Source organism: Salvelinus sp. IW2-2015, linkage group LG22, assembly GCF_002910315.2.
Source record: "Salvelinus sp. IW2-2015 linkage group LG22, ASM291031v2, whole genome shotgun sequence".
Classification (NCBI taxonomy): Eukaryota; Metazoa; Chordata; class Actinopteri; order Salmoniformes; family Salmonidae; genus Salvelinus; species Salvelinus sp. IW2-2015.
The window spans coordinates 6,155,148-6,178,725 of record NC_036862.1 but is presented as its reverse complement, the minus strand read 5'-3'; the positions used below and the strand labels follow the sequence as shown (position 1 = coordinate 6,178,725).

Genomic DNA, 23,578 nt, shown 5'->3' with positions numbered 1-23,578 from the left:
TTTAAACCAATGTTAGGCTATCATGTCCAAAAATGGCGTTGATATACGCTAGCCCAGCTAATAACACCTCCTTGACAATAAAGACGGCTCAATTGTTGATCTTTATGTCTATATAGGCTAGGCCAGTCAGTCTATAGCCCACCTGAAAGCCCACCTGGACGAGGTGTCAAGGAACTATAACGAAAAGAAACAGAGGGAGAAAGAAAGAGAAAAGCTGTTGAAAAAAGCACATGGCAAAAAAAAGCACATGGCGTACATCCCAGACAACTGAAGAAGATGTCAGAGCAAATACTGTCAGCTGTCAATGGTCGAAAGTTCATTTCTATCTTCTTTCATTTAGTGGAATACTAGTGGAAAACTAAGATGTGTATTAAATGTGTATGTGGTTACTGGATAATGCTATGTAAGTTAACATTGCTGACATAGTGAATATATTTGAAATAATGTATCTAACTTCTTGAGTGTTGAAAAATGGTTCCCACTACACGGCCAAGCTTGAAAGTCAAAATTGGTTGCATTGTAAAAAATGATGAAGAAAAAAAACATTAGATTAAAAACAAAAATCTGGAAAACAATGTTAAAAGAAGTAACAAAATGGACATTGAAAAATCTTGAATGCAGTTATTGAGCAGTACAATACAGTATATCTGACCCTATGGTTTGACATAGGAATGTAGGAATATTTGGTTTGTTTGGCACTGTGTGTGTATGAACGGAGACAGTAAGCTCATCCGCCTCTTCTTACCAGACATCCTGTAGWAGAGGGTCAGAACCTAAGAATCAGCTTAAGTGTATGGGTGAGGGCACTCACAGCCGACCGTTCAGACGGGTGAGGCCATAAAACACGAAAAAGTTATTTGAGGGTGCAATTCTTTACATTCAAATGTGTCTTCATTTTTAATGTCACCTGAAATTCACATTAATTCAATTTGATTAATGATTTCTCAGTGGAGCAAGCTCATTGATCAATCAAGTAGTAGGAGGAGGAATACATTTTTTATACAAACACTACAGTAAACAGGATGGCTAAATGCTTCACATTGCCCCAGCAGCCTAACTACAGTCACAGCCTGTCTAACACCTTGGTGTACAGTGCACATCAACCTTTGAGTGCTCCCTTATTTATTCRCTAGGCGGCATCAGTGTCAAAGATTGTGTCGAGTGGCCTCTTGCGGAACCAAAAAATACATGACATTTTCCGGTCACATTTGTCAGAGGGACAACAAAATGTACGCGTACCAACTCAAACGGCAYTCATAAAACGTACTCCTTGGCCAACTTCAAATATAATCTTCTTACTCTGAGTCGGTAAATATTTAAGTACGAGTGACTTCCCTTTGCTAGCTATGAACATAAACTAGCTAACGTTAGCTTGTTTTGCTCTACAGCATTGTACTCATACTCTTATTAGACAGCATGCTGGCTAGTTAGCGAATGTGACAACACAGACAAATATGGCAGAACTACCACAGCTAGCTACAGTAGCTAACTTGTGTCGTTATGATTCTAGTTGCAATTTCTTCAAACTTTTTGTGGACATCATGCCAACATCTCTGTCCTACTTTGTGATTGCAGAGAGTGACAAAAAGTCGAAATGAGACCGCACGTATCTGTGCTTCGCCTCCCGAGAGGACCTGATCCGAATGGCCGCGGATTCGACCCGAACTCACCCCGTTTCAWMGCGCTGTGTCCAACTACTATTTCAGCTTCGACTGAAACAGGGACTGACTCAGTCCAAATTTGAGAAGACCAGCGGGCACGGTCGGCTTTGAGAGAAAGCTTTCTGCARCAAGCAGGTGCAATTCCACATGTACGAGAGAGTCAMGGTTGAGGCAAAGTTTGGAGCTTCGGACATTGACGTGCTCAATTTCCAAATTTCGGAACTACATACCCCCATTGGGGTGCAGAAAGAAGCTCTGCTCAGGTGTCAGGATGTCATTTCATACTCCTTTGATCTCTGAACAGTGCTGTTCACCAATTTGTGATGTTTTTGAACAGATATCCAAGAAATCTGATTTKAACTGTTATTTTTAATATGATTTCGTTTCACATACAGGGTGTTTTGGGGGAGTCTGATAACTGTTCCATTGCTACACAGGGTGTTCTGTCTGGCCGATTATGTAGCAAGCTGTTTCCATGTATTATTCTGTTACTTTGAGTATGAGGGAGACTTGCCATTGCCATATGTTATTTTTTTATGTGGCCAGCCAGGTATTGACAACACTGATATACAGTCTATGATTTGATGTTTCATAGTTTCCAATTCAATGTGCCTCCACTGGAGGGAGATGTCARCACTGTCTTTGCAACAGGCATGTCAGGGGGCTCTTATACCACCAGGTTATCTGACACTCAGCAGTTCTCGGCTGTCCAGTCCATTTCAATAGGAAGAGACTAGGAAACATGTCTGCAGGTGGAATTTGGATTTAATTGTCTGGAAACCTGAAAATCTTGGCATTATTCCTTGCGTATAGGACAATGTGGTTCTTGTCTTGTTCCTTCTGATAAGATCTGTTGCTGAGATACGTTTGTTTACCACTGAAGCCTATGACATTGTCAACAGGCATATGCACTTAATCTTTGTTTTGTTCTACTTTGAATAAACATTTTGTCACTTGCATTGAATTTCACAATGTGTTGATTAAGTGGGCCATATGTTGTAGATGGTGTTGGTATTATCGACGTTGTCGTATTCCTTTCACTGAATGAAATATTAACTTTCAGTGGTCACTGGTTGTCCTATAGTTTCAAATTAATCTTTTTTATTTTGATAGGACCCTGACACGTTGGCCTACGTTCCAGTATTGTGCCAGTCAGCCCAGATGCTATTGCGACCTCTGGTTTTCTAAGTTAATATGGATGAGGAGAAAGTAGACCTAGCCTAATTGATCTTCGACTGCCCAGTCTTTAAGACATTTGTTTAACGCGCTATAAATGACTGTGTGTTTAAGGTCAAAGCTCTCTGCGTACGTTGTGTGTGTGTGTGTGTGTGTGGATCAATGTGACATTTTAGTTTACACATTTGTCAGTTGGAACTCATGAGTGATCAATAGTGGAGAGTTTGTCATCCTCACAAATCGCCCTTATGAAGAGGCATCAGTAATATTTCATCTTCCTAAAAGGTGTGTTTGTGTGCGTCTCCAATAAATACTTTTATTGGAATGGCATTAGGCGGTCAGTGTGCAGTGCAGTCTCCCTCTGCTGTTGTGCCTGAATGATACTGACCGCTTTGTGGAGACAATCATCAATGAGAGGGTGAGTCATAGCCATCCAGCCCCCCTCGGAAGTATGAGTAAAACCCTGTGACGTCATAGGGCCCTTGTGATTAAATCAGGGAGCCCTCAAGGACGACCAATGTTAATTTCATATTCCCAGGCAGTGGCAGCAGTGCTCAACTCCCTCCCAGCCCGCACTCTCGTTGATGTGCGTCCCGTCCAAGCTCTGAAAAACACAAGTGGTCTGAACGTTAATCTCGTTGCTGTAGTGTATCGGCAACTAAGTGATGTGTCAGCTAGTTGCTGTGTGTACAGTTCGTTTACTGTCTCCTTTGAGTGAGAAGAGTGTGATTGGTCACTTTACGATAATCCTATTTTTGTGCTGTGGACTGAGTCTGGTGGTCTGCCTCATTTGTTGCATAGTGGGCACACTGTTTCTCAATGTTATCACCTCTTGAGTTTCTCTTTCCTGGATTCTGCTTCTCCCTGATTCCAGTGGAAAAACATCCCTGTGCGCCAGTGTTACAAGCGGAGAGGGGCTGTCACGATGGTACAAGGAATCTGCCCTGTCTAACACCATCATCCAACAGGAAGCACATTCCACTCCTTCCTGTTTGTGGCCCTCTCTTACTTCCTGTCAAGTGTCTGTGATAACTTACAAAAATACATGGCCACATCCACTTAGTCTGCCCCTGCCTATAAATTCCTCCATTAAAACTGTTGAGCAGTTACTTCTAGGGAATGTATATGTTTTCCCTCTGACTGCCTCATAAGGGGTTCATGGATTCAGTTTTTGGTTTAGGAGAGCTGGGGTTGAGAAATTACAATATTACTCATTACTGGTTAACATAAGGCATGAGGTCGAGGACTCAAAGTGTATAGAGATACAGTACCAGTCAAAAGTTTGGACACACCCACTCATTCAAAGATTCTTCTTTATTTTTTACTGTTTTCTACATTGTAGAATAATAGTGAAGACATCAAAACTATGAAATAATACATATGGAGTCATGTAGTAAGCAAAAAAGTGTTCAACAAATGATAATATATTTTATATTCTTCAAATAGCCACCCTTTGCCTTGATGACAGCTTTGTACACTCTTGGCATTCTCACTTCATGAGGTAGTCACCTGGAATGCATTTCAATTAACAGGTGTGCCTTCTTCAAAGTTCATTTGTGGAATTTCTTTCCTTCTTAATGCGTTTGAGCCAATCAGTTGTGTTGTGACAAGGCAAGGGTGGCACAGTATACAGAAGATAGCCCTATTTGGTAAAATACCAAGTCCATATTATGGCAAGAACAGCTCAAAAAAGCGAAGAGAAATGACAGTCCATCATTACTTTATGACATGAAGGTCAGTTAATACGGAACATTTCAAGAACTTTTAACGTTTCTTCAAGTGCAGTCGCAAAAACCATCAATCGCTATGATGAAACTGTCTCTTGTGAGGACCGCCACAGGAATGGAGTTACCTCTGCTGCAGAGGATAAGTTCATTAGAGTTACCAGCCTCATAAATTGCAGCCCAAATAAGTGCTTCACAGAGTTCAAGTAACAGACACATCTCAACATCAACTGTTCAGAGGAGACTGTGTGTATCATGCCTTCATGGTATATTTGCTGCAAAGAAATCACTACTAAAGGACACCAATAAAAATAAGAGACTTGCTTGGGCCAAGAAACACGAGCAATGGCTACTTTTCCTTCACTCTGCGGTCCAACTCATCCCAAACATCTCAATTAGGTTGAGGTCGGGTGATTGTGGAGGCCAGGTCATATGATGCAGCACTCCATCACTCTCCTTCTTGGTCAAATAGCCCTTACACGGCCTGAAGGTGTGTTGGGTCAATGTCCTGTTGAAAAACAAATGATAGACCCACTAAGCGCAAATCAGATGGGATGGCGTATTGCTGCAGAATGCTGTGGTAGCAATGCTGGTTAAGTGTGCCTTGAATTATAAATAAATCATTGACAGTGTCACCAGCAAAGCACCATCACACCTCCTCCTCCATGCTTCACGGTGAGAACGACACATGCGGAGATCATCCGTTCACCTACTCTGCATCTCACAAAGACACTGCAGTTGGAACCAAAAATCTCAAATTTGGACTCATCAAACCAAACGACAGATGTCCATTGCTCGTGTTTCTTGGCCCAAGCAAGTCTCTTCTTATTGGTGTCCTTTAGTAGTGGTTTCTTTGCATCAATTCGACCATGAAGGCCTGATTCACGCACTCTCCTCTGAACAGTTGATTTTGACATGTGTCTGTTACTTGAACTCTGAAGCATTTATTTGGGCTGCAATTTCTGAGGCTGGTAACTCTAATGAACGTATCCTCTGCAGCAGATGTAACTCTGGGTCTTCCTTTCCTGTGGTGGTCCTCATGAGAGCCAGTTACATCATAGCGCTTGATGGTTTTTGTGACTGCACATGAAGAAACGTTAGAAATTCTTTAAATGTTCCAGATTGGCAGCCCTTCATGTCTTAAAGTAATGATGGACTGTCATTTCTCTTTGCTTAATTGAGCTGTTCTTGCCATAATAGGGACTTGGTCTTTTACCAATGAGCCAGCAGTCAGATGAGGAATTCACACACCTAATTGAAGAGTCAATGGAACCTGAAACAGATCGGTTTCACCTTGCTGGGTTCTTGTGAAACCCTTTCAGCAGCTTCAGGAACACATCAGTACCGCAGACTCACCATCCCATCACAGCTCTTTGTCCACGCCTTCCTGTAGCCATTACTGGCAGTGGGCTGTGTAACTGTTTCAAAGCTTTTAAGACAGCCACGCTGTTGTGTACCAATAAATGAGTGTCCATGAGTTCATCAGAAAGGAGCTCCTTCCCCTACATAACGTCAGTGTAGTAGTGGAAAGAAACACGTTGGTATAACAGTCTTAGTCCTACATGATACAACCATGAGAGGGGAAAAGGATCCGTTTCCTCTTTCTCCACTTCAAAATACAGAGGCAGATACATGGGTATACAGTACATTTGGAAAGTATTCAGACCCCTTGACTTTATSCACAGCCTTATTCTAAAATGTATTAAATTGTATTTTTTCCTCATCAATCTACACACACACACAATACCCCATAATAACAAAGCAAAAATGGTTTTTAGAAATGTTTGCAAATGTATAAAAAAAAAACATCTGAAATATCACATTTACATAAGTCAGATCCTTTACTCAGTACTTAGTTGAAGCACATTTGGCAGAGATTACAGCCTCAAGTCTTCTTGGGTATGACGCTACAAGCTTGGCACACCTGCTTTTGGGGAGTTTCTCCCATTCTTCTCTGCAGATCCTCTCAAGCTCTGTCAGGTTGGATGAAGAGCGTCTCTGCACAGCTATTTTCAGGTCTCTCCAGAGATGTTTGATTGTGGTCCAGGCTCTGGCTGGGCCACTCAAGGACATTCAGAGACTTGTCCCTAAGCCACTCCTGCATTGTCTTGGCTGTGTGCTTAGGGTCATTGTCCTGTTGGAGGGTGAAACTTTGGCCCCAGTCTGGTCCTGAACGCTCTGGAGCAGGTTTTCATCAAGGATCTCTCTGTACTTTTCTCTGTTCATCTTTCCCTCGAACCTGACAACATCCCAGTCCCTTAGCATGATGCTGCCACCACCATGCTTCCCCGTAGGGATGGTGCCAGGTTTCCTCCAGACGTAACGCTTGGCATTCAGGCCAAAGAGTTCAATCTTGGTTTTATCAGACCAGAGAATCTTGTTTTTTGGCAAACTCCAAGCGGGCTGTCATGTGCCTTTTACTGAGGAGTGGATTCTGTTTTGCCACTCTACCATAAAGGCCTGATTGGTGAGTGCTGCAGAGATGGTTGTCCTTCTGGGAGGTTCTCTCATCTCCAAAGAGGAAGTCTGGAGCTCTGTTAGAGTGACCATTGGGTTCTTGGTCAGCTCCCTGACCAAGGGCGTTCTCCCCCAAATGCTGAGTTTGGCTGGGCGGCCAGCTCTAGGAAGAGTCTTGGTGGTTCCAAACTTCTTCCATTTAAGAATGATGGAGGCCATTTTAGAATAAGGCTGTAACATAATAACATTTTGAAAAAGTAAAGGGATCTGAATACTTYCCGAATGCACTGTTAATCTTGGCTCTGAAAGGACCAAAGCCTGTCCTATTGTGGGGCCTGGATCATGCTCTCTCCAGTCTCCGGCCTCTTGTTTTTTTATTTAGAGAGGCAAGCGGTTTGTGCTCAAACAAGGGGAGAAGAGGTGCTACCTAAAACATGTGCTTTATGTGGATGGAAAGCACCACAGTTTCTCCGTAGAAAAAGCCCTGCACTTGATTAGAATAATATGAAAAACACAGTGGTGATTGGGTCACAGTGCCCTCCATCAGACATGTTGTTGTTTGGTTTCTCCATACAGGAGATTAAGACGGTGGCTCCTTGGGCCGCTGGGGATGTTGACTGGAATGTGCTCATTGTGGCGCTGTGCGGCAGTCAGAGCAGAGCAGACAGAGGGGGGACTGACTGAGTCACGGGCAGGCGGCATGCCCCAGGTTTGTTTGACTAGCCTGTGAGGGAATGTTGGAGGAGCTCCAGTGATTGTGAGGGCCAGGCGCTTCATGTGGCAGGCTCACTTCCCCGGTTCAAGTGGCCAGGGAGATAAAGACCAAGGCAGGGGACCATGCCAGCAGAGAGACCCAGGCAAGTAGACGTCTGGGCCCCAAACCCAAACAACCCCACTTAGCTCATACCAGGAGGCCTCAAGCCTGCTCATTTATATAATACTATATAATACTATATCTGTGTAAAGTATGTGTTCCTGAACCAAACATCTCCCGGGAAATATTTAATCTATTAGTGTTGTCTGAGTATGTTTGCTATGTATATGAAACATGTTCATAAATTAAAATTCCAACTTTTCTTTCTTCCCTAGGTTTGAGCGTGTTGATAGACAGTCTATGGTTTGAGCATATCAGCTGCTGGTTGACTGCTTTCCAACACATCATAGTAAAGTGGGGGAACATAGTTTTGCTTCCTGAGTGACCTAATAGGGAAGGACGGGAGGGGGTCACATGTACTCTGTCTAGACAGAAAAACATGAAGAAGGGGGTTCACTAATTAGTCAGAGATTAAAGTTATCTACACTTTATCTACATCAAAGCCTAGAGAACCCTAACTGTCCCACTCCCATTCCCACAGGGCTAAACACAGGAAGATGCTGCTAATGACTGTCTATGATGCTGATGACCCACCAACAGATCTCCCAACTGATGATTGGATCGCTTCACAAGCTATGAAGTTCATTCCTCAGCCAATCAGAGGAGGGCAGGAAAGCAAAGGTGCCATTTTGGTATGTTTGTGGATAAGCATGATGTCAATGGGTCCATCCAACCCTCCAAACGGGTTAAATGGAGTCATCCATATTTATATCAGCTACACAGGCTTTTAGGATGTTCAAAGGCCAAGGGAAAATAAAAATGTTTCATACTTCCAGTCAAGTTGGGACCTTCCTTGGTCTCCCAACCACTCCTGAACCTCATTGCAGACGTCCAGGCCAAAGAACTACAGGTCCAACAGTATTAACGGACCATTCCAGGCTGCTAGGATCTCACTGCAATAATCCTTTAATTAGACAATAACAGGAAGTAGACAGGCAATATCTGAGAAGCAGTTTCCTGTTGGAGCTCGGTGTGGGCAAGGGCCCAGGCCTGACCCTGCTATGCCAAGGACTCTTATTTCAACATCTTGTTATGTTGAATAACATTCCTGTCCGATGAGCAAGAACGCATTAGACATTCTTGCATTCCCTTAAATGACTAAATCTGGTTATTTTAACAGAGGTGCAAAGGAGATGTTTGTTCATGTATCTACAAGGGAAAGCGCTCTGGCACTGAGAAGTGGCAGTCTCATAAAGCTATCAGGGGCAGAATCACATACATTTAAAGTTTTTTCTTCCTGTGGTCATTAACGCTGTGTCTGTGACTGGAGCGCTGCACTGATCTTCAGACGATCCCACAAGAACAGAAGGGAGGACGGTTCCCAACACTCAGTCCCTCCTCCCTCCAACGCCCCCTCGTCCTCCAGTACTTGCTACAATACAGGAGACTTTTTCTCCCCTCTACTCTCCTTCCTGTACTCATCTTTTTTTTACCCATCATCAAAAGCACATTTTCAGGAGGTAGACCTAACTGCTTATAATTGATCTCACACACATATACTCACGCCCACCAGCCCCCTCCCCGGACCAGACTGCAATCTCAATCTACAATATATATACACACAAAAGTATGTGGACACCCCTAAAGATTTGTGGATTCGGCTATTTCCACACCCGTTGCTGACAGCTGTATAAACTCGAGCACACAGCCATGCAATCTCCATAGACAGCATGGGGGCGGCAGGTAGCCTAGGCTGGTTAGAGCGTTGGACTAGTAACCGAAAGGTTGCAAGATCAAATCCCTGAGCTGACAAGGTAAAAATCTGTTGTTCTGCCCCTGAACAAGGCAGTTAACCCACTGTTCCTAGGCCTGACCTTGAAAATAAGAATTTGTTCTTAACTGACTTGCCTAGTTAAATAAAGGTATAAATAAAAAATAGACACAAATGCTGGCAGTAGAATGGCCTTACTGAAGAGCTCAGTGACTTTCAATGTGGAACTGTCATAGAATGACACCTTTCCAATAAGTCAGTTCATCAAATTTCTGCCCTGCTAGACCTGCCACGGTCAACTGTAAGTGCTGTTATTGTGAAGTTGAAACGTCTAGGAGCAACAACGGCTCAGCCGCAAAGTGGTACACCACAGTAGCTCACAGAACGGGACCACTGAAGCGCGTAGCATGTAAAAATCGTCTGTCCTCGGTTGCACCACTTACTACTGAGATCCACACTGCCTCTGGATGCAACGTCAGCACAAGAACTGTTCATTGGGAGATTCATGAAATGGGTTTCCATGGCCGAGCAGCCGCATACAATCCTAAAATCACCATGAGCAATGCCAAGCGCCGGCTGGAACGATGTAAAGCTCGCCACCATTGGACTCTGGAGCAGTGGAAACACGTTCTATGGAGTGATGAATCATGCTTCACCATCTGGCAGTCCGATGTACAAATCTTGGTTTGAGGGATGCAAGGAGAACACTACCTGCCCTAATGCATAGTGCCAACTGTAAAGTTTGGTGGAGGAGGAATAATAGTCTGGGGTTGTTTTTCATGGTTCGGGCCCTTTAGTTCCAGTGAAGGGAAATCTTAATGCTACAGAATACAATGACATTCTAGACTATTCTGTGATTCCAACTTTGTGGCAACAATTTGGGGAAGGCCCTTTCCTGTTTCAGCATGACAATGCCCCTGTGCACAAGCGAGGTCCAAACAGAAATAGTTTGTTGAGATCAGTGTGGAAGAGCCTTGACCTYAACCCCATTGAACACCTTTGGGATGAATTGGAATGCCGACTGCGAGCCAGGTGTAATCGCCCAACATCAGTGCCAGACCTCACTAATGCTCTTGTGGCTGAATGGAGGCAAGTCCCCGCAGCAATGTTCCAACATCTGATGGAAAGCCTTCCCAGAAGAGTGGAGGCTGCTATAGCAGCAAAGGGGGGACCAACTCCATATTAATGCCCATGATTTTGGAATGAGATGTTCGCCGAGCCGGTGTCCTCAAACTTTTGGTCATGTAGTGTGTGTCTTTCTCGTTCACTTCCTCTGGCCTCTCTCTCTCTCTTTCCATCTTCTCATGAGGCTTAACTTACTTGTGTCAAAGACAAGGATATCTGCCCATTAGCGAGCGACTGATTTAGGTATCGCCGTCCCCTCCTCCACCTCTTCCCACTCTTCTTATCATCCTTCTCCTCCTCCTCCCTCTCTCAAATTGGGGTTGCCARCCTTCGTCACGCAGGCGGGTGAATCATCAGTGGGCTCATTCTGGGCCCGGGGTGGGACGCCGCGGTTACTTCCGTCCCCTCCGAAACCCAACCTTGTCTGCTCTCTACTGTCTCATCACTCTGTCGCGGGGAGAGATGGAGATGGAGAGAGGGAGGCTGAGATGGAGAGATGGGAAGAGAGAGGGGAGGAGAGGGCAGACGCAAAACCACTTGGTCAATATGAAGTGAATCAAACCGCGTTACACTGTCATTTTGAAAGAGCCATTATGATGTTGATAATCTGTCACTAGAGAATGGAGAAAGAGAGAGGGGTGAGTGGGAAGGAGAATGAGGAAGACACTTTATAATTGAGTCTTTATAATTGATATGATCATGATCTATCATTGTTATACTGTTTTAATGTGGTACGCCTTTATATGTCTAAGTGAGTGGTGATTCTATTACTCTGTTCATCCCACTCAGAGCAGCTGTTTCTCTATCCAGGCCTATCCAGGCTTTCTGTACTGCTTGGCCTGGTCTGTTTAGTGTTAGAAGAAATGCTCCCCATAACCCCTACCCCTGTCCCTCAGAGCTCATAGTTGGGCAGTCGGATAGTGTTGTGTGTGTGTGTGTGTGGTGTGTGTGTGTGTGTGTGTGTGGTGTGTGTGTGTGTGTGTGTGTGTGTGTGTGGTGTGTGTGTTTGTGTGTGTGTGTGTGTGTTGTGTGTGTGTGGTGTGGTGTGTGTGTTTGCAGGGGGGGCGGGTCATTTTTGGCGGGGTCCCAGAGCACGTCTCCCTGGCCGCTTATTTACTGATGGTATCTTAGAGCTGGAATCTGGGTAAACACTGAACCTAGATAACGAGGAGATGACATCTTCCTCCATCCTAGCCCCCACTGCCTTCTACCCTCCACCCAACCTCCTCTGCACCTCCACACCCCCTCATAATCCCCCACCCCCCCCCGTACCCTCCTAACTGAGAATGGCGCCGGAGGGGTGGTGCCGTGTTACGGGCTCCTAACCAACCTCGTGCTTATTTTGTTTGTTTTTTCACGTTGTTTGTATCTTCTTTTTTTACTTATTTTGTACATAATGTTGCTGCTACCGTCTCTTATGACCGAAAATTAYTTCTGGACATCAGAACAGCGATTACTCACCTCGAACTGGACAAAGATTTTTCTTTAACGAGTCCGACGCGAAGGATTTACTGCTTTCTCAGGAAAGATTTCACGCAAATCCTCGTCATTTGCGTGAAGAAGAGATGGAGAAAAAGGGGGCAGAGGTCGGGCTGCCTTCTGAGAATTCGTAGGAGAGTGAGTAAACCTCCACTACCATCCATTCTATTGGCCAACGTGCAATCATTGGAAAACAAAATGGATGATATACGATCAAGACTATCCAACCAACGTGACATTAAAAACTGTAATATCTTATGTTTCACTGAGTCGTGGCTGAACGACGACACGGATAATATAGAGCTGGCAGGATTTTCCATGCATCAGGGCAGAGAAGCTACGTCTGGTAAGACGAGGGGCGGGGGTGTGTGTCCATTTGTCAATAACAGCTGGTGCACAATGTCTAATATTAAAGAAGTCTCGAGGTATTGCTCGCCTGAGGTAGAGTACCTTATGATAAGCTGTAGACCACGCTATCTACCAAGAGAGTTCTCATCTATATTATTCGTAGCCGTCTATTTACCACCACAAASCGATGCTGGCACTAAGACCGCACTCGACAAACTGTATAAGGCCACAAGCAAACAAGAAAATATTCATCCATAAGTGGTGCACTTAATGGCCAGGGTCTTTAATGCAGGCAAACTTAAATCCATTTTACCTCATTTCTACCAGCATGTCACATGTGCAACCAGAGGGAAAAAAACTCTAGACCACCTTTACTCCACACACAGAGACACATACAAAGCTCTCCTTCGCCCTCCATTTGGCAAATCTGACCATAATTCTATCCTCCTGATTCCTGCTTACAAGCAAAAACTAAAGCAGACTTGCTCAATACGGAAGTGGTCAGATGACGCGGATAATACGCTACAGGACTGTTTTGCTAGCACAGACTGGAATATGTTCCGGGATTCATCCAATGGCATTGAGGAGTATACCACCTCAGTCATCGGCTTCATCATTAAGTGCATCGACGACGACGTCCCCACAGTGACCGTACGTACATATCCCAACCAGAAGCCATGGATTATAGACAACATCCGCATCGAGCTAAAGACTAGAGCTGCCGGTTTCAAGGAGCGGGACACTAATCTGGATGCYTATAAGAAATCCCGCTACGCTCTCAGACGAAACATCAAACAGGCAAAGCATCAATACAGGATTAAGATGGAATCCTTCTACACTGGCACTGACGCTCGTCGGATGTGGCAGGGCTTGAAAACTATTACGGACTACAAAGGGAAACCCAGCCTCAAGCTTCCCAGTGACGCAAGCCAACCAGATGAGCTAAATGCATTTTATGCTCGCTTCGAGGCAAGCAACACTGAAGCATGCATGAGAGCACCAGCTGTTCCGGACGACTGTGTGATAACGCTCTCTGTAGCCGATGTGAGCAAGACCTTTAAACAGGTCAACATTCACAAAGCCGCGGGGCCAGACGGATTAACAGGACGTGTAATCAAAGCATGTGCTGACCAACTGGCAAGTGTGTCCACTGACATTTTCAACCTCTCCCTGACCGAGTCTGTAATACYTACATGTTTCAAGCAGACCACCATAGTCCCTGTGCCCAAAGAAGCGAAGGTAACCTGCCTAAATGATTACCACCACGTAGCACTTACCACGGTAGCCATGAAGTGCTTTGAAAGGCTGGTCATGGCTGACATCAACAGCATCATCCCGGATACCCTAGACCCACTCCAATTCGCATAMCGCCCCAACAGATCCACAGATGACGCAATCTCAATCACACTCCACACTGACCTTTCCCACCTGGACAAAAAGAACACCTATGTGAGAATGCTGTTCATTGACTACAGCTCCACGTTCAACACCATAGTGCCCACATGGCTCATCACTAAGCTAAGGACCCTGGGACCAAACACCTCCCTCTGCAACTGGATCCTAGACTTCTTGACAGGCCGCCCCCAGGTGGTAAGGGTAGGCAACAACATGTCTGCCACACTGATCCTCAATGTTGGGGCCACTCAGGGATGCGTGCTTAGTCCCCTCCTATACTCACTGTTCACCCACGACTGCGTGTTCAAACATGACTCCAACACCATCATTAAGTTTGCTGATGACACAACAGTGGTAGGCCTGATTACCGACAACGATGAGACAGCCTATAGGGAGGAGGTCAGAGACCTGGCAGTCTGGTGCCAGGACAGCAACCTCTCTCTCAATGTGAACAAGTAGTGCGTATGGCTCAGTACATCACTCGGACCAAGCATCCAGGACCTACTGTATATACTAGGCAGTGTCAGAGGAAAGGCCAAAAAATTGTCAAAGACTCCAGTCACCCAAGTCATAGACTGTTCTCTCTGCTACTGCAAGGCAAGCGGTACCGGAGCACCAAGTCTAGGACAAAAAGTCTTTCTTCTTTCCTCCCCAATTTCATGGTATCCAATTGGTAGTTAGTCTTGTCCCATCGCTGCAACTCCCGTACGGACTCGGGAAAGGCAAAGGTTGAGAGTCGTGCGTCCTCCAATACACAACCCCACCTACATGTACAAAGTACCTCGACTAACCTATACCCCCGCACATTGACTCGGTACCGGTACCCCCTGTATATAGCCTCGTTATTTTATTGTGTTACTTTTTATAATTTTTAACTTTAGTTTATTTGGTAAATATTTTCTTAACTTTTTCTTGAACTGCATTGTTGGTTAAGGGCTTGTAAGTAAGCATTTTACGGTCAGGTCTACTGTTGTATTCGGCGCATGTGACAAATAAAGTTTGATTTGATTTGACTGGTCCCAAACCTCTACTACTACTCCCCTTCCTCGTAACCTGCCCAGCTCTCCCTCCCTCCCTCCTCAGCACTAGTGTGTGGTGTCGAACTTCAGTGTCCCTTTCCTGCCACAGTGAAGCTGGACCTCAGCCTGGCCCTGTCCTACCCAGGTCCTCCTCTCCTCCCATTCTGGAGTGCTGATTGGACAGACAGGCAGACAGACATGACCCTGTGACCGCTAGATGAAGCCCTGTGTGGAGGGAAGCCATGGGTCTGGTGGCGTGATGCCACAGGCAACACCTGGCCACATCTGGGAGAGCTAAACTCCTCCTGTGACCCCCGCACATCTGGAGCTAGGGCTCTGACGGAGTGAAATAACACATACACACACATTCTGAAACACATATTCTGAGACGCACACACATACTGTATACAGACACACACACAGACAGGCATGTACACTCATACTCACACACACTGACACTCTGTATCCAGTGTGTAATTCCGCCTCATGAGTTGTGAGCTTGGCTGTTGTATTTTATGGATCAAATGAGGCGTGTGTTTTATCCCACAGTCTGGGGGAGAAATACGATCACCTGCTCTGTCTTTCTGAGTGGCACTTTTACTACCCACTGGACCCCACTGATACTGCAGGAGCATACATCCCCTGGTCCTCTCTGACCCAGCAGCTTCTCTACAGGCAGCAGAGGCATGTCACTGTCAGTAGAGACATCCTGACATTCTTGACTCTCAAATTTGCAGAATTGGGGTGAAAAGTATATTCTCATCCCCGTTGCTTTTTTTGTTTCATCTGTCAGGATGAACTACAACAAGGACTGCATGCTGTGTCCAGTGATGGCAGAGGCGGCTCAGGGACTGTTCTTAACCAATGCCAAGATGTGGTGGCTTTCTGTGCGCTTTTCAGCATCCGTGGCATCCCCCAGTTATCACTACAAGTTCGACAATGGAGGAAGAGTATCTAAGGAGGAGAGACGTTTGGAGGAACTGACCGTCAGAAAAGCAGGTCTGGTGCACTGATGAAGAGCTCCAGGAATGTTTGTCAGACTGTCTTTGTTTTTTCCTGGTTGTGCCATTGATGCCCCTTCCGCTGACGGTACACTACATTTCCAATCCAAACTACCTCAACTCCCGGACTTTCCATCATCCGAACCCAACTAGAGACATTCAATCTCCATCTTCATCATCTCAATTTAAATGTGTTGTTTGTTTGCTTTTATGCGCTTTGAGATTATTTTATGTAATGAAAAGCGCTTTTTGAAAAGTTAAATAAATGATTTTTAATAGAGGATTCTGAGACCATGGCCTGTATCCACGAAACCTCTCAGAGTAGAAGTGCTGATCTAACATGAATACCATTATAGGGACAGGTGGAGACCTGATCCTAGATCAGTACTCCTACTCTGGGAAGTTTTGGGGTCGTTCCATTTGATTTCAATCACGTTTTAATTACATTTTTGTTCCCATAACATGTATAACATAACATATAATTTTTGCATATGTTGTAGCTTAGTCCCTATTTACATCATCTGAGGTGTTTGTGTTGTGCCCACCATCGGTTGAATAAAATTGAAATTTCTACCTTCAAATGGTGCATTCAAAAGATGGTTGGAGGTCCACCCCTCAGAGAATGTTGACTTGAATGGGAATATCAGTTTTAAATTACACTGCCAATTTTCCATAGAAACCTATTGAAATCATAGAAATATAGATAATAGAATAGATATCATTTAAGTTGACATTCAACGTTGGGTGGGCCGACAGCCATCTTTGTGGTAATAATTGGAAGTAAAATTGTACATTAAATTACAATTTCAATGGTGTACAAGCTAATTTTCAGTGATCTGAAGGTATAGGTCCATTCTGTGAATTTTATTTCTATAATTGAAATGACATCCACCCTGTATTAAAGAGCATGCTCTTTTAATGCGTTTGAGCCAATCAGTTGTGTTGTGACAAGGTAAGGGGGGGATACAGAAGATAGCCCTATTTGGTAAAAGACGAAGTCCATATTATGGCAAGAACAGATCAAATAAGCAAAGAGAAACAACAGTCCATCATTACTTTAAGAAATGAAGAACTTTGAAAGTTTCTTCAAGTGCAGTCGCAAAAACCATCAAGCACTATGATGAAACTGGCGCTCATGAGGACCGCCACAGGAAAGGAAGACCGAGAGTTACCTCTGCTGCAGAGGATTAGTTCATTGGAGTTACCAGCCTCAGATATTGCAGCCCGAATAAATGCTTCAGAGAGTTCAAGTAACAGACACATTTCAACATCAACTGTTCATTGACTGCGTGAACCAGGCCTTCATAGTCGAATTGCTGCAAAGAAACCACTATTAAAGGACCAATAAGAAGAAGAGATTTGCTTGGGCCAAGAAACATGAGCAATGGACATTAGACCGGTGGAAATTTGTCCTTTGGTCTGATGAGTCCAAATTTGAGATTTTTGGTTCCAACCACTGTCTTTAGGAAACGCGAGTAGGTGAACGGATGATCTCTGCATGTGTGATTCCCACGGTGAAGCATGGAGGAGGAGGTGTGATGGTGTGGGGGTGCTTTGCTGGTGAATTTATAATTCAAGGCACACTTAACCAGCATGGCTACCACAGCATTCTGCAGCGATACGCCATCCCATCTGGTTTGTACTTATTGGGACTAATTTGTTTTTCAACAGGACAATGACCCAAAACACACCTCCAGGCTGTGTAAGGGCTATTTGACCAAGAAGGAGAGTGATGGTGCTGCATCAGATGACCTGGCCTCCACAATCACCCGGCCTCAACCAAATTGAGATGTTTGGGATGAGTTGGACCGCAGAGTGAAGGAAAAGCAGCCAACAAGTACTCAGCATATGTGGGAACTCCTTCAAGACTGTTGGAATATCATTCCTCATGAAGCTGGTTGAGAGAATGCCAAGAGTGTGAAGAATCTAAAATTATATTTTCATTTGTTGAACACTTTTTAGGTTACTACATGATTCCATATGTATTAATTCATAGTTTTGATGTCTTCACTATTGTTTCAAAATGTAGAAAATAGTAAAAATAAAGAAAAACCATTGAATGAGTGGGTGTGTCCACTGTATAGCGTGTACTGTATAGCTGTATAGCGTGTCCCTTGTCTCGCTGCAAGGCCACCTGATTCAGTCCCTACCACCACTCCTACTCAAAGAACTCTTCAACCTGTGCTTCTCTCTCTCGCTCTCTCTCTCTCACACACACACGCACACTGTTTTCTCTCATCCCAATCCCCCCCCACTTCTGTGCTACATTCTTCTCCCTGCTCCCAACCCTGTTCTACTGTAAACTGTTTACACACAATGCGAGTGGTTGTCGTGACAACGGACCAGGCTCGGGGTGAGTCGCAGGTGTTCCTGTTTGGGTTTGAGGGAGGCCTCAAGTTTCTTTTTTAAAGAACATTCCGCTAGTTTGGGTTCTGGGTTCTTATTTATTTATTTCAGATGGCCCGTCACCCAGACAGGTTTATATCAACACAGAGGACCAGCTTCCTGTTATTACAGACCCCCCCTTCCTCTAGCCCCTCCACACACACACACACTACTCAAATATATACTATAAGGACATGCACACACAACTCCATAAATTGAGGCATGGGCATCACATTGTAAACATAGGCTGTGCAAACGCACTCTGGGACACACGCACACACAAACACGCATTCTACAGGTGCTTACACACACACACACACAGAGAAACATGCATTATGTTACACACAGCTACCACAGACAGACATAGACATACCAGTTAACACAAACATGCAGAGATGCAAACATCCCTCTTCTCATCCCTGGTTGTCTGTTAAGGACAGTTATGTTTACGGTTGATGTACTTGTCGTTCCCACTACAGATAAACAGATGGGGAGATTGCATTGATGGCTGGACTGACTGACTGACTGCTGAATGTTGTCTGTGGGAAACAAACATCATGGGCACCATGGAAATGGAGGGTGACGAAGCTTACATAGTCCTGAGCCCGTCTCCACAAAGCGTCTCCGAGTAGGAATGCTGATCTAGCATCAGTTTTAACTTTTAGATCATAATTAATCTGATTTTATGGACAGATCCTAGATCAGCACTCCTAATCTGAGACGCTTTGTGAATACGGAGCCTGGTCTGCCAAAGACCACACTGTGTATCTGGAGATGCGTCAGAAAAATTTAAGAAAGCACACCCAAATGTACAAAATKTAAAAGTAGCACAATCTAATCTTGTGTAATTGAAATGTATATTATCTTTTTGTCTCACAATTGTTGTGTCGTTATTATTATCATAGATATATAATATATCCCATTTACCCTTAAAGATGAGAATGGAACAGAGGACCAAGGGAAAAAACATCTACAGATGAGTTGAGTCAAACTGACTCTGAAAACACTCTTCGACACACCACTGCTGATAACGCTACTTACTGTGGGCTCAGCTTGCCAAGGAAGGTAGACTTAGTCTGGCCTCAATGGTGGTATTGGCACCTGCGTTAAAAAGTATACAGCCAATGCATCAATGGTTCATCACCCACTCTCCTCTGGCACTGCTTCACACATGCAGTTTGTTGATCTTGGAGTCTGAAAATACCTCAAACATAAATAGCTGACCTTAGTTCAGAGCTGTACGTATTACAGTAGACACAGGAAGGGGAAGTACCACAGCCCTGTCACCCCAGACACAGGGCATAGTTTGGGGTCGTCGTCAAGGCAACACAGAACTGTGTATAACCTTGAATGAAGAAGCTATCTGTTATTTCAATGTTCTGTGAGATCGCCAGTAAAAACAGGTATTTTGCTGACGATTGTTGATGAGAGTGGGCAGGTTTTGGGGAAGTCGATCAAGCCAATGCTTTACTCCTCTCAGAGATCACTATCCTTTGCAGACACTCATTGTGTGTGTGTGTGTGTGTGTGTGTGTGTGTGTGTGTGTGTGTTGCATAGACAGTTTGACCAGATGGATGATTAAAAAAAGTATTGGCCTGCTCTAGACAGCTTGGATGCTGCTAGTGGGGAAGTCCCCTGTGGTGGAATTAGTGCAGTCTGACTGCCACGCTTCTGAGAGGTCATGGGGATCACAGAGGTCGTGTCTACACTTGACACTTACATGTGACTTCTGTTATCAGAATACGAAGATCGCATTGAAAAGTCAGGTCTAGATGCACAAAAGTCGTTTTCTGTTCAGATCTGGCTTACCACTTCTGGAGGTATTCAAGGATGCATTGCATGTGGATTTCTCCTCAGTCTGGACACAATCAGGCTACCGAAAGCGCATACAGTGGGCGACGACATCAGCGCTCCCCCACAAGTCTCCAGAAAACGTGTGTTTTGGGACAGAGGCACCTTTTCATTATAATGTTGGAAGAAATACGTGTCAGGGACGTGTTTGCTGGCCTCGTAAATGCTAGCCAGCTAGCTAATATTTAGAAATATGATTTATTTATTTTGGCTAGAGATATGCTAAACCGTTTGCAATATCTTTAGTGTTGCTTGCTAGCTAGCTGGCAAGCTACAGAAGTTAGCTACTGCCTTCAATTGTGTTATTATCATATTCTGCCTATTCCACCGTTTGTAGAATATATACTGCAATTTGAATATAGCGCGTGAAACGGGAATCCGGCCACACTGTGGACACGGTAGACACATTTAAATGTAGATGTATGACACATTTAAATGTAGACGTATGACACATTTAAATGTAGATGTATGACATTTAAATGTAGATGTATGACACATTTAAATGTAGATGTATGACACATTTAAATGTAGATGTACGACCCATTCGGAATTCCGTGATCAGAACTCTATGATCAGAATACTAAAGCTGCGTGAACTGTCACGTCTAGAGAGAGAGAGAGAGAGAGTTGTATACGTGCCCTGTTTATCTCTCACATCCACTCCTCTAACCTCCGTACACATTTATAAAATCCTTGTCTTGATAACAAGGACGAACACTCCCCCCACACGCGTACACACACACACCCACGCAATCTTCAACACACACCCTGGTCCACGTTTGCCTGCTCAACGACCTTGTCTTCAGCATTTGCATGATAATTGGAATGTGTTTCTGGGGGAGGGAGGGGCAGGATGTCGGACAGTCAGTGTGTGTGTGTGTGACTGTGTGTGCATGCGCATGCACGTGTGTGTGCACGTGTTTCTGTGCATTGATGTGTGTGTGTGTGTGTTAGGGAGAAAGTAAAAGTGAGTTTCATCATATAACCTGAAAGGAAAGTGTTGGTACAGCAGGTCTTGTCATGCATTTGCAGGAAGGTTTCAGTCAATAGGACACAGTTAGGAAACCTGTTGGCTCTCATAGTCTCCCGATGAGGTGGTGGTGGAGGGGGAGTCTGAATGAACAAGGGGGAGGGAGGCCAGAGGGGTGTTGCCATGAGTGACCCCCTCCTGCCACCATCTCCCTCTCCCTTACTCTGTCTTGAAAACAGTGAGCTCAGGAGAATGGAATCTTATCTCTGCAAAAAATGCACTTTGGAATTCATCACCAGTGAATGCAATACATCAGCTCCTTGTGTGCGTGTATGAGTGCATTTGTCTGACCATGCGAGCATGTGTTTGTCTAACCATGTGCGTGTGAGAATGTTTGCATATGGTGTGTGGTTTGTGTGCACGAGAGTCTGTGCGTGTGTGTTTGTTTTGTGGTCCATGACTTAACCCAATTGTATAATGTGAACTGTAAATGAAAGTCTTCCTCTGTGTTCCTCCTCGTCCCTCACACTGCAGTCCACTCTCTGACATCAAGATCAAATTGTCCTTCCCAGCACGCAACACTCACAAATCATCCACTCCACTTTTTTTTCGCAGTGTCATTCCTTCAGAGGCCAAACCCAGTATCATTTGTTCTCAACATTTTAATAGCAACTGCGTGCACTTCCAATTATCTTTCCTTCAAATTATTAAAGATTAATACTTTAATTTGATCTTCAATGTATTTTTGAATACCGTATTAAGGTAAATATCCCCAGATACAGATGTAGGATCTTAATTTGGGACAGTTTGCTACAGCAGGAAAATGATCTTGCAGCAACACGAAATGTGAATTATTATGTGTATTATAATTAATGGACATTTTTTGTTTGGGCAAATCAAGTCTGACATTTTAAAGTGACAATTACAAACTTTAGAAGCCTTTTAAACCTCGAATACGCTACACGTTTGCATTTCCTGCCATGCAGGAAAATTCTCAGCAACAAAAGAGTGATCAAATTAAGATCCTACACCTGTACATAAAAGTTGCCTATTTTCAATGGAATTTTTTCAGGCAATATCGCTACAGAAATACCAGTACACAATAGGCTTTAGAGCACACCATCAGCCACCTTATAAACTTACAGAGTGACGTCAAAAGAACGTGTGTCATGCATCATGTGTGTGCAGTTCTGAGTTTAATGAGGAGGTTACCTGAACAAACAGATGTTTAGTTGGRAACAGATAAGGAGTTTGGAACTTTGTCACAGATATAAAGTGGCTCGTAAATTCTCCCATTATCGCCTGAGAAGCATTTATACTCAAGCTGAACGGCTCTACTTCAGCTGTTTGTGTTATTGCTGAGGCCAAGGATCACTTAAGACCCAAGATACGCCATCGTCAACACAGCTTTACTGCTCTTCTCTTCTCCCCACCTCACTTCCTGCTTTTACGCCTAGGCTATGCTATTTTCAGTCCCACCGGACTCTACAATCCATTACATCTTTAATTAAGCAATTCATTGAGCAGTAACATGGTGTCTCTGGATGGTTGTCAGCCGTGTTGAAGTTCAATTCTTCAAACCACAACAGAATTAAGCCTCTGTGTGTAAGGTCCATTTCTTTGACTACTTTTCCTATTTCAGACACACACAAAGGGGCAACAATGTTCATACCGTACAATATTTGGTACATAAAGTGTGTGTGCTGAACGCCAAAGTACTCCATGATGATGATATAGGTAACAGTTTGAAGTGAAGGGTACATGGGGATCAAAGGGCCCTAGTCTCTGTCCCCTCTGCTCCAAATGTGACTCCAGTCAGTGTCGTGGACAGGAAAAGGATCGAGGGATGGTGGGGGGGAAGACTCCGGTCGGCTTGTTAAGAGAGCGGTGAGGTATTACTTTAAAAGCTCCTCCACCCCCGTCGGAATGTGGAGGGGGACGTGGGACAGCGGACGTCTGTTCCAGAGGACGGGAAACCTGGAGGCAGAAGTGGAGTTACCACTGCTCGTGTGATAAAGGGTCCTTACACTAGCCTGCTCTAACTGAAGGGTCCATATGTAGAAGATGGGAGTCTATGAAACTCACTCCTCAGCCTGAAGTATTTTCGGTGGCACAATTGGGTAAGACACTTCAGGAGGGTGGTCACGTGTGTTTGCAAGGCAGAGCCTCGGTTCGAGCCTCGGTAAGAGCTGAATCAGGAGGGAGCGGTACTCGTACTCTCTTTACACATACAGTAGGCTACTTACTGAAAGGTACATACAGTAGACTACTCACAGAAAGGTACATACAGTAGGCTACTCACTGAAAGGTACATACAGTAGACTACTCACTATGTCCTTCAGTGAGTAGTCCTACTGTATGTACCTTTCTGTGAGTAGCCTACTGTAATGTACCTTTCTGTGT

The 23,578-nt window shown here is 44.4% G+C and overlaps 1 protein-coding gene and 1 pseudogene across 1 annotated transcript in view; one reads left to right on the top strand and one right to left on the bottom strand.

Moving 5' to 3' along the window:
- Positions 1 to 23,578, bottom strand: part of LOC111949708 (uncharacterized) — a 387,379-nt gene that overhangs the window by 135,988 nt on the left and 227,813 nt on the right. The window lies entirely within an intron of this gene.
- Positions 1,218 to 2,620, top strand: LOC111949948 (gem-associated protein 7-like; annotated as a pseudogene).